At 43.3% G+C, this 12,711-nt stretch overlaps 1 protein-coding gene across 3 annotated transcripts in view; it reads right to left on the bottom strand.

Annotated features, from left to right (window-relative positions):
• SLC8A3 (solute carrier family 8 member A3) overlaps nt 1–12,711 on the bottom strand; it is a 165,846-nt gene that overhangs the window by 125,927 nt on the left and 27,208 nt on the right. The window lies entirely within an intron of this gene.

Below are 12,711 nucleotides of genomic sequence, written 5' to 3'. Positions count from 1 at the left end.
AAAATTGTAGCACTGATGAGCAAAAAATTCAGAGGCCAAATGTTTACACAGATCCCACAGTGACTAACAGTATAGTTAATTCAGATACCAGTTTCTGGATTGTAATAAACAAAATCTGCCCTTATTCCCTTATGGGGGACACAAGACCCCTTATAGAGTCCTTTGTAGGTTCTCCATCAGCAGGAGAAAACAACAGAGGCCAACCAGAGAATACTGAGAAGCAAAGCAGCTAGTAAGCCTGATCTTTATTGAACTGTTGCAACAGGGTTCTCCCCTCACTCGCAGGAAAGGAGGAGGACCCAGAACAAAGGTGTGTCTGCCCTTATATAGACATTTTTAATTGCCTTCCCTGGAGCTCAAGACCACCCCCAGAAACATCATACATACATCACAGAAGGGGTGTAACCCAAGACCCCCCCCACAAACATCATACCTGCATCACAGAAAAGGTGGTCTACAACAGAAATTTGCTGCTGTACAGCAAATCACAGAAAAGGTGGTCTACAGACAATAGGAAGGTTCCCTCACCCCCTCCCTCCTTGCAGAGAAAACATTTGGTCAGTTTGGGAGTCAAAATGGTTTTAGGGCAGTCTTCCTGTGCTGCTCCAGACATGTGGTCCACATAGCTATGTACACGCTTGGTTGGTACATTTATAAACATTTATTATATATATATGAGACCTTAATTTTTTTATTTCAGGATGAAAACATTTCCCAAACGGAAATTGAATTATTATCAAGGAAACTCTACCACAAGGGTCAGTCCTATCACGATGCAGATAGAGGTGAAAAAAATTGCAGCTACGTGCAACCCAATCCTATCCATATCTATTAAGTTCAGTGAGACTTACTCCTAGGTAAGTCTGTATAGGACTGGATGCAAATCTCCCACTTCCATGGGGGCACACAGGGAATACTACTTCTTTCCCGCCACAGAAATAAACTTCCTGGTTTATTTTGAAGCTATTTGGGGATTTTTCCTCATGTGTTTGTGAGAGTTCTCAGATTTCTCGATATCACTTGTCAATCACTGTTCTGAATTTATTCATTGACTATCAACACTGGAAGGTGAGGACATGCTCATTTCTCATAAAGCAATTGGTTAGAGGGGTTCCTGCACATTTTGCTTCATTATTCTCACTCTATAAGGGCTAGAGACTTAACAATGAAAATGAAATGAAAGCTCAGAGTCTCCCCCCACCCAAATGGCCTTGTCACAAGAAGTTTCCAAGCACACTCACCCCGTGAGATGGCACAGCGCTACTCTCTGCTCTAACCACTACTCAGGAGTTCCCCCACTGTGCTTAGGAACCCCAGATCCTACTGGGGAGACAACCTTCCGGTTTTTGTTCTGGGGTCTGGGAAACTGCCCGTCACTGCTGGACACAAGAGTCAGCCCATCCTCTCCAGATTCCCTGTATGTACAAGTCCTGTGTGTTGCCAGAGCTGTCTGTTTCGTGGGAGTTAAGCCACAGTGCTCTAAAGCAACCAGCCAGCCTACAGCATTCTCAACTACACAGCTTATTTTAAACAAGTAATGATCAAGGAAGTGGGAGAGAGGTAAGTAGAGTACAACATAAAAAAAGAAGAGTGTAACGGGTAGCTCAGTTAGTTAGAGCATGGTGCTGATAACGCCAGGGTTGCAGGTTGACCCCCTGCGAGGGACAACTGTATATTCCTGCACTGCATGGAATTGGACTACAACTCCCACCATCTCTAGCTAACAGGACCAGTGGTCAGAGATGATGGGAATTGTAGTCCAAAAACAGCTGGAGACCCAAGTTTGGGGAACACTGGACTAGATGATCCTCAGGGTCCCTTCCAACTCTAAAGTTCTATGATTCTATGACCAGTATATGGCTAAGCTAGCACCTTTAGGAAACTACCCAGTCCAACAGTGGTACCTCGGTTTAAGAACAATTTGGTTTACAAACTCCGCAAAACCAGAAATAGTGTCTTGGTTTGCAAACTTTACCTCGGTCTAAAAACGGAAGCCAAACGGGGGAAGGGCACCGGTGGGGGGAAGCCTCATTAGGGAAAGCGCACCTCAGTTTAAGAACAGTTTCGGTTTAAGAACAGACTTCTGGAATGGATTAAGTTTGTAAACCAAGGTACCACTGTACATGGATCCTCTGCATGTTCCAACGACCACCAAAACTCTTAAAAATCACTTTGCCTATATTTTCAGTGTAAAGGGGGAAAGGGGGAAAGGAAAGGACCTGCAGTAGCACGAAGCCGATCACTCACAAAGAGACTTTGGCATGGCGGTGGGCTCTCAGTTCAGTCCACATATATCCCAAAACAGAGCTGAGGGAGGAAACAGAGAGAACTTACACTTCTCTGAACAATCTGAGAAGCTGACTCAAAGCCTAGTTCTTATTACTTCTGCTGTGAGCTACTCATTGCTGCAAAGCTGTATCTATAATTTGCTGACACATAAATCTGAATAAGCCCACCTGCAGGCTCTAGTGGCACATGTCATATATTCTGAACCTCTCACTAGCGCGGTTAGAAGAGATTCCAAGAACCCTGCGCACATGGCCAGAGTTAAATAGTTTATATGCATAATCATAGACCAGAAATGTCTCAAATGACTAAAGAATTTGCAGCGCTGAGTATATTCCAGGAATCGTTTGAATGTTATCAGTGTGAACAGATGCATCACAAATGGCAGGTTTATCATCATGTTGTGTCATTCGCTTCTACCCCCAAGCAGGCATAATCTGTCCAGTATCAGCAACGACCAATAATTTTTTTATAAGCTTTCAGATAAGTATATATAATGACAAGCAAAACAGGAAGAAAAGAACAAACAGCGACTGCAAATGAACAACGACAAAAAGACGCACCAGGCCTGAAAAATGGAGAGAATTGATTTTGTGGTAACAGAATCACAAATCCGTATCAGACATCCTTGGGATAGATGAGGACAGAAAGAAGTAACACATCTCCTTGGCATTACACAGATTAATTCAGACATGACATATTCTTTCTGCCTCGCTCTCTGAAAGCCTAGTTATTTATTTCCTTTTCTAATTTGGACCTGACTTTTGGTGTTAGTCTAGGCAGAGAGAAGCTAAGGTTGTAAAGCGGATTCTGGGGCCAACCCTGCAAGCCCTGACTCAAATTAATCACTGAAGATAAATGTTGGTGCAAGGTTCCATGCCGACCAGCTTTTAAGAAAGGGCTATCATTTTCTGTATTCATGTAGAATACAGCGCCTGGGAGGGGGGAGGCTTGAAGATCATTGTCCTCCTAAGCCAGTGTGGTGTCGTGGTTAAGAGCGGTAGACTCGTAATCTGGTGAACTGGGTTTGCATCTCCGCTCCTCCACATGCAGCTGCTGCGTGACCTTGGACTAGTCACACTTCTCTGAAGTCTCTCAGCCCCACTCACCTCACAGAATGTTTGTTGTGGGGAGGAAGGGAAAGGAGAATGTTAGCCGCTTTGAGACTCCTTAGGGTAGTGATAAAGCAGGATATAAAATCCAAACTCTTCTTCTTCTTCCTGAGGCAGAAAAATATGTGGCTGCATAAATATGCAGCGTTTCACATGGGGGAACTATCCTACGGGCCACACCCAATAGGTTTTTTTATACCCCACAAACCTCTCAAAAATTGTCGTTAGTTTTGTGTGTGTACTGTCCTACAGGTCACCTGCTGTCATACCATGATACCAAAAGGGCTGTTTTTTAAAAAAACAACAACCCCCCCCAGCCTCCCCCCAATTCCATTTTTATACTTTTTATTGATTTTAATCCCCACACTGATTATTGATTTTAATCCCCACCCCAAGACTTGCCTTTGAGGTGGTCTGGAGTGAATATACAAATGTAGCTGAGCAGAGAAAAATCTACTTAATAACATGCTTGTCACCTGACGTGATGGTGACCTGCATGTGTGAACTGTCCGATCTAACACCACAGATGGATCTTCTTTATCACATCAGCATAAGCAAAAGGGTTTTCAGTGGTGTGAGTTTACACGTTCAAGCTGCATGTTATCCAGTGTCGACTAATCAAGGGGGGGGGGGAATCGAGCAGCTCACATGCATGTGTGAACTGAAGAGGTGCTGCTAGGTAGAGAAAGGACTGCAGGAAAGTTACAATCTCATGGCCAGCACAGGTTTACTTTAAAAGATATTTATTAAAGTTTCAGCATATTACTATCATTTTCTGTATTCATGTAGAATACAGCGCCTGGGAGGGGGGAGGCTTGAAGATCATTGTCCTCCTAAGCCAGTGTGGTGTCGTGGTTAAGAGCGGTAGACTCGTAATCTGGTGAACTGGGTTTGCATCTCCGCTCCTCCACATGCAGCTGCTGCGTGACCTTGGACTAGTCACACTTCTCTGAAGTCTCTCAGCCCCACTCACCTCACAGAATGTTTGTTGTGGGGAGGAAGGGAAAGGAGAATGTTAGCCGCTTTGAGACTCCTTAGGGTAGTGATAAAGCAGGATATAAAATCCAAACTCTTCTTCTTCTTCCTGAGGCAGAAAAATATGTGGCTGCATAAATATGCAGCGTTTCACATGGGGGAACTATCCTACGGGCCACACCCAATAGGTTTTTTTATACCCCACAAACCTCTCAAAAATTGTCGTTAGTTTTGTGTGTGTACTGTCCTACAGGTCACCTGCTGTCATACCATGATACCAAAAGGGCTGTTTTTTAAAAAACAACAACCCCCCCCAGCCTCCCCCCAATTCCATTTTTATACTTTTTATTGATTTTAATCCCCACACTGATTATTGATTTTAATCCCCACCCCAAGACTTGCCTTTGAGGTGGTCTGGAGTGAATATACAAATGTAGCTGAGCAGAGAAAAATCTACTTAATAACATGCTTGTCACCTGACGTGATGGTGACCTGCATGTGTGAACTGTCCGATCTAACACCACAGATGGATCTTCTTTATCACATCAGCATAAGCAAAAGGGTTTTCAGTGGTGTGAGTTTACACGTTCAAGCTGCATGTTATCCAGTGTCGACTAATCAAGGGGGGGGGGGGAATCGAGCAGCTCACATGCATGTGTGAACTGAAGAGGTGCTGCTAGGTAGAGAAAGGACTGCAGGAAAGTTACAATCTCATGGCCAGCACAGGTTTACTTTAAAAGATATTTATTAAAGTTTCAGCATATTACAAAAGTAAGAAAAAAGAGTAAAAGAAAAGAAAGGGGGAAAAACAAAAATGAAAATACAAAGTAAAAACAGTTAAAAACAAATCAGTCTTTCCATATCTTATCTTTCATTTACTTGTTTCCCTGACCTCCTCACACCTCCCTTTTTTGTATTCCAGTTCAATTAGTTAATTCAGCAAATCCTTTCCCTCTTTGATTTTATCTTAATCTTTTATCTTAATATATTATAACTTTAGGTTATCACCTGTTAACAATCCATTTTTACATATCCTTTATAATATTGCTGCTAAAGACCACTTAACTTCAATCCAACATCATTCTAACATTCATTAATTTTGCAGTATTTCTGTAGATAATCTTTAAATTTCTTCCAATCTTCTTCCACCGACTCTTCTCCCTGGTCTCGGATTCTGCCAGTCATTTCCGCCAGTTCCATGTAGTCCATCACCTTCATCTGCCATTCTTTCAGGGTAAATCTTGTGTCTTCCAATATTTTGCAATAAGTATCCTTGCTGCTGTTGTAGCATACATAAAGAAAGTTCTATCCTTCTTTAATACCAATTGGCCAAATGGCCAGCACAGGTTTAACACCACAGGCAGAATTTGAATCTCAGATACAAAAACAGTTCACGTGTTAATTTACAGTTCACATGTTCATCTTATGTCTAAAACAATGCATACGTGATCCCACTTCTCAACGGTTTCAGCTGTTTTTAGATGGATTTGGAAAGAGAGAAATAGCCATGTTTTAATTGGCCAGGAGAATTTGTTTCCCACAGATCAGGGCAAAGAGATGGAAGAGGAAAAGTTGAAGGGGTAAGCTGTCACTTGCGTAGGTGCCACACAAATCGTGCTATTCATGGGAACAGGGGATCCTCTGCCCATTGATTCAAAAACTCTGCATCAGAACAGAAATGTCTATCTTGATAGCCTGCTTTTAAAACTGACCTCATACGAAAATTGTCCTTCTGGTTAGAAGGCAGCTGTATGAGTTTCAGAGTCTTTGCATTAACAGTATACTGCGGAATTAATTACCGGCTTCTGTTTCTAAGCTGAGAGGTAGAAGCAGCAGAGCCTCCTGTTTTCGTGGGCTTTGTTCAAAGCAAGAGAGCAAGATCAAAAGATCGGGTGTGTTTTGTGTACCCTGTGCAGAAAGACTCACCAGAGAGCAATTTTTTTCAATAAAAACCACATTGTGAATGTATTGCCAACAGCTGAAAATAAATATGTAAATTAAATAAGAAAAGCTGCTTTCACACAGCTCAGTTCTCTTGTTAACAGTATGTGGATATTAAAGCCCACATTAGGAGAGCTCTTCTTATGCATAATTTGCATGTGCAATTACTTTGATTGCGCTGCACATTGCATGATTATGCACATACAGATTGTACCTGCAAAAAACGCCAAACCACTTAAAAAAACCTAAGCTTGGATTTTGGCAATGGTATCTGTACTTTTCTGCAAATGAACTGACAAAAATTCTTAAGAGAGAGGCAAGTTTTTTTAAAAAAAAAATGCATTACAGTTTGTAATCCAAATTGTCACCAGAAATTTATTATGTACTTACTTACTACATTTTTATGCCATCTTTTCCTCCAAGGAGCTCAATGAGGCACACATGGTTCTCTCCTCCCCGTTTTATCCTCACAACATTCCTGTGAGGCAAGTTGGGCTGAGAGAAAGTAACTGGCTCAAGGTTACCCAGTAGATATCCGAACCCTAGTTTCCCAAGAGACAGCCCAACATTCTAGCCATTACACCACACTGGCTCTAAACCCTAGAGAAAAATTTTGTGTGTTGGAAAGAGCCCTAAAGAGAGGATTTCTAGAATGTTCTGCTAAGCAACTAGTAATCAGTGACTAAAAGAAAACAAAAGTCTTGAATTCCTACATATCCTTTTCCACAAAGTTCCAGCAGTCGTGATCTCAACTAGATATATGTTACAACCTGGATCTCTAGAGCAGCCTTTCCCACCAGGCTTTTGGACTACAACGCCCATCAGCCCTAACCATTGGCCACGCTGACCAGGGCTTATTAGAGTTGGCAGTATGAAATACCAGGTATGGGGATGGCCACTCTAAGGGTGTGAGTTGTAACAGGATTTCTAAGAAAGAATGTGAGTTTAGAGCCGAGGTTCTCACATTGTGGTCCATGAGCTGCTATCAGGCCAATCAAGAACAGCTGAGCTATGCACAACTCTCAAAATTCCCTAATGCTATTTGAGGGAAGAGAACTTGCAGGGAATTTTTTCATCAGATTTCTTCAGCGGGAGGAGAAATCATCCAAAAGATGGGACTCGCTATTACCAGAGGCAGTTGCACAGCTTATTTCTTTTTTCCTAACTTCTCCCCCTACCCCAGCACCAGTGTTAGCAGCCTGGCCATCTTAGGAGCCAACTCCCTTCGCCCCCTCAATAAAATACCCTAACCCCCCCCCAAGTTGATGGGCATTGCCATTCAAATGACGTGCATGCATCACATTATGTGATCAATGCTACAGTGTGGGGCTTACTCCCCCCCCCCCATTTATTATATTCAAGCTGGCACTCCTGCTGGCCATCATTTTGCATCCTCCATAGATCCCCATCGACCCTAAACAATTGAAGCAGCGTCATACTCCTTCTCCCAAAGAATCCTGGGAACTGTAGTTTGTTAAGGGCACCAAGAGTTGTTAGGAGACCTCTATTCCCTTCACAGAATTACACTTCCAAAAAGTTCCCTGGGAAGAGGAACTGATTGTTAGGCGCGCATAGAATTGTTAAATATGCACAATCCAGCCTGTAGTCTTCAACACTGACTGGAGCCCTTACAGCAACATTTCCATTGAACATACCAGTATTCTTGAGAATGTCAACCTATAAACAAATGGCAGACTCATTCTTCAAGCGTAGATATTTATGCAGCCGAAATGGACGGCATCAATAGGCTTGTAGGAGAGGGGGATCCCAATGTTTGCAAAAAAAGGGGGTAGAGTCTAATGAGGACTGAACATGCTCAGTGGTCCACAATTGCTGGCTATTATTATTATTATTATTATTATTATTATTATTTAGCTTTGTAAAGGTAAAGGGACCCCTGACCATCAGGTCCAGTCGTGGCCGACTCTGGGGTTGCAGCACTCATCTCGCTTTATTGGCTGAGGGAGCCAGCGTACAGCTTCCGGGTCATGTGACCAGCATGACTAAGCCGCTTCTGGTGAACCAGAGCAGCGCACGGAAACGCCGTTTACCTCCCCACCGGAGCAGTACCTATTTATCTACTTGCACTTTGACGTGCTTTCGAACTGCTAGGTTGGCAGGTGCAGAGACCAAGCAACGGGAGCTCACCCCGTCGCGGGGATTTGAACCGCTGACCTTCCGATTGGCAAGCCCAAGCGGCACAGTGGTTTAACCCACAGCGCCACCCGCGTCCCTATTAGCTCTATATACCACCCTTAATCAAAAGATCTCAAGGCAGTTCAGAAGAGAAAATTGCAAGATAAAAACACAAAAAGCAGTTAAAACAAACACAACAAAACAATAGCCCTCTCCCCTCCCATAAGCACATTTAAAAGGCTGTAGAATACTAATCAGCCAAACACCTGGTTGAAGAGGAAGGTTTTTGCCTGGCGCCTAAATATATACAAAGAAGGCACCTCCCTGGGGAGAGCATTCCACAAACGGGGAACCAGTGCAGAAAACGTCCATTCTCGTGTTTCCACCCTCTGGACCTCACGTGGAGGAGGGACACAAAGAAGGGCCTCAGGTGATGAATGCAGAGTCTGAGTTGGTTTCTATGGGGAGATGTAGTCCTTGAGGTATTGCAGGTGAAACGGGGAGAATGGAATGGAGTATTCAGGAAAACCAGGTATGCCTGGTTAGCTGGAACCCTGAATATGAAAACTCCAAACTGCAATAGTTTGTTACAGGTCTCACTTGTAAAATAATAATAATAATAATAATAATAATAATAATAATAATAATAATAATTAATAAATAATGTGCAAAAATGCTAATCAAAATATAGAGCAGCTAAAGTAATCCAACCTCCCTATATTACAAATGAGTAAAGAAGCTCTAGCATCTAAGAGTCTTACTGACTTCAATTAAGCTTATACTCCCTTGTAAATGCACACGAGATTGATGCCTGAATCTCCGCAACTGTTTTCCACAACCTCTGACATCAGGAAGAAGGTGGAGCCAAGAGTTTATCTTGTTCATTTGCTGTCACAATCATATCACTTACAAATATCTTTCAGCTCAGTTCTTTAAAAAAATATTTTAGGACATGCACAGCTCAGATTGTGGACAGTGCTCAAAAAGGGATTGTGTCATTTTAAGCCTGAAGCAGGACATGAATTTAAAAACAGCACTGCCAGATGCTCACTCGGATGGATTCCTAAAGAGGTTCACGGCAGAAAGAAGTCTAGCAGGTCTGCTGCTCTCTTCACCACCAGCCTCGGCTCTGGTTGCTGTATGAAATAATCTTTCCACCATGCCTGCAGTGAATAGAGGACTAGCTGGGCTGGAGAGACCACTGTAGCATAAATAGCTAAAGGCAGAAAGGGCTCCTGCTTTTTCTCCAGGAAAACTAAAACCTGAAATTTGTTTTAAAAATGCTGCTTGGATGTAGGAAATGTCCAGCATCACAAATCTAAACATCACCATGTCCTTTTTGTCCTATTTAGAAACTGTTGTGTGTGCTACATCTTCCAAACATATCCAATTGTGGGGGAAACACTGGGCTTCTCCCCTTCTTCAAAGGAGATTTTCTCCACGTAGAAACATGGCACATGTGAAGTACTAAGGACTGACTTCTTAAAATCAGGTTTCTCCAAACTGGAGCTTTCTGGTCATGTGGCCAGCTTCTGGTGCAACAGGACACTGTGACAAGTGCCAGAGAGCATGGAAACGCTGTCTACCTTCCCGCTGCAGTGGTACCTATTTATCTACTTGCACTGGTGTGCTTTTGAACTGCTAAGTTGGCAGGAGTTGAGACAGAGCAACAGGAGCTCGCCCCATCATGGGGACTTGAACTGCTGACCTTGAGATTGGTGGTTTAGACCACAGCACCGCCCACTCCCTTGCCAACCAACTAGGGTGGCTATAAAAGTGGATTAGACAAATGAATGGAGAATACTATTAATGGCTACTAACCACCATAGCTCTGCCCTGCCTCCACAGTCAGAGGCAGTACAGTGGTACCTCGGGTTACAGATGCTTCAGGTTACAGACTCTGCTAACCCAGAAATAGTACCTCGGGTTAAGAACTTTGCTTCAGGATGAAAACAGGCGGCAACGGTGTGGTGGCAATGAGAGGCCCCATTAGCTAAAGTGGTACCTCAGGTTAAATACAGTTTCAGGTTAAGAATGGACCTCCGGAACGAATTAAGTTCTTAACCCAAGGTACCACTTTAATGCTTCTGAATACCAGTTGGTGGAAATGGCAGGAGGAGAGACACAAATGTTATCAGGGCTATTCAGTTAACTTCATGAATATGGCTAGAGGCTGCTTGCTGGTTTCCCCCAGACTTCTGGATCCTGAACTAGAGGAGCCCGTGGCCTGAACCAGCAGGCTCTTTTCATGTTCTTAGAGGTCTCTACTTAAAAGCACCTTCGGAACTCTCTGCTGAAAGGCAACCCCCATCTTTGCCTTGTAACACTAATGAAGGGGCAGGAGATGTTTGCAAGGAAGCACTGACCCATGGGTAGGGAGTACATAAGTATTTCTTTATCCATAATGATTCTCTGAAACTGCTCTCTTCCCAGCTGTATTTCCTCATTTTCTGCCAGTCAGCTCTCAGACCAGAAATAGCAGCCCAGCTGAGAAGGAAAAGTCACTTAGGGGAGGGGATGTGTAGAAATATTATTAGTAGAGGAGGGAGGTTAAGCAACTTCTGCCCCCAAATCTCCCCTGCCTCCTCATCGCTGTTAAGTGGCAAACAATGCTTGGGTTGTGTGTGCTGAGTCAACACACAGTTCTGTCCCCTCAATTGTGAATCACTGGCCGAGCAACCAAGGGAATGGCATAGAATTGTTATTTCAAAGAATGGATAAACACAGCACTCACAAGAGAGACAAAAGAACAACCGCCTCCAAAAGGAGAAAGAAAGGTTCTGTTGATTTCTGCAACAAACTAGATGTACATATTGAGGATTGTATCCAGTTGTGTCCCTTCACTGGTGAAAGGCTCTTTGCTTCCATGAACGGAAAGAAGGAGGAGGCAATCTTTGCAAATTCCCCCTTTCTCCTACCTCCAGATGCCTCCCACCCTCTGAAGTAAATTTTGAGATGCAGAAGGATATAGAGGGAAGGGAGAATCAGTGAAAATCACACACACACACACACCCACCCTTTCATTCCTCCACTGGATCCAAGAGGCTTCCATCAGTGGAGGAGCACAGCTGGATATAACTTTGAAAGACTAGACTTGACTGATTTTATCATAATTGATCGATAGTGTGTACACCCCCATGGTATTTATACTTTCTCTGCCTTTGTGTTTCTCTTTCTTCCTGAAACATTTTTATAAATAGAAATATGCAGACTTAAGGATCACTTGGCATGGATTTGTTACCCTTTCACACACTTTCCATCACTTTTTTTCATATTTGCAATCAAGGCTGTACATATAAGGGAGGATATTCACTGCCCTTTCAGCAGCTGCTTCTGGCTGAAATTGGGGTTTCTAATCCTTTTAATTTATTGTAAGGGTCTAAAACAAAGAGGGTGGTTGTGCTTCCAGGGTCAAAACTACACATTATGCAGGAGAACCATGACTGGATTTTCTAAATTGTTTGGTTCGTGAAACACTTGCCACTGGGTTTTTGTTTCCTAGGATGGGGGAAGAAGAGATTTCCTTAAACTGCTATTTGCCAAGGTGCTGTTGACTATGGGTTTCTGGATTGCAATCTGGGACGATGCTTGTTATTGGAAGATACATGGGGGAAGGAAGACATTTAGATACCCCTTGCCTTCCCCACCCAACTGCTCCAAGAACAGTGGCAGCCCCCAGCAGAAGGATTTCAATAGAAAACAAACGCCAGGAGATCCAGTTGCCCCAACTTTGCCACCACCCTGCAGCTCTGCCACATCACACAAGCCACTACACACACACATATAGCAGCCACAGGTATTTATAAAGCAGATGAGTGACAGAAGACTAGTTATTTGCAAATCCTCCCCACTGCAACAGCATTTAAGAAGAGTAATCGCACCCCGATTTGCTCCACATCCTTACTTTGCCAGGTGTCTTGCTTCACATTTGCCTTCATGTAAAACATCCCAAATGCTGGGCAGACCTAGTCAGAATTTTAATGATACACGGGGGCCAGCTTGGGAAGATCAATTTATTTGTCTGCTTGATAAGAGGTGTATACTAGCCGCTTTCAACATCCTAACGGCAGGAGCCAATTGTTAAGTATAAAAAGACGAAGTGGTTGTCTTTCCCTCAGCGTGACCCTGTGGCACTCTTTGCAGAATAGACTCTCCAGGGAAGAAAGAGCACCTGGAAGCAAGCTGACTAGTCCTCATGAACTCCCATTAGGAAGCTTGAAAGCCTTTACTTCCTGCTTTACTTCCTTCATGGAACTGTTTT

Source organism: Podarcis liolepis, assembly GCF_965112155.1.
Source record: "Podarcis liolepis genome assembly, chromosome: 1".
Taxonomy (NCBI): Eukaryota; Metazoa; Chordata; class Lepidosauria; order Squamata; family Lacertidae; genus Podarcis; species Podarcis liolepis.
This window is presented reverse-complemented; position numbering and strand designations above follow the sequence as displayed.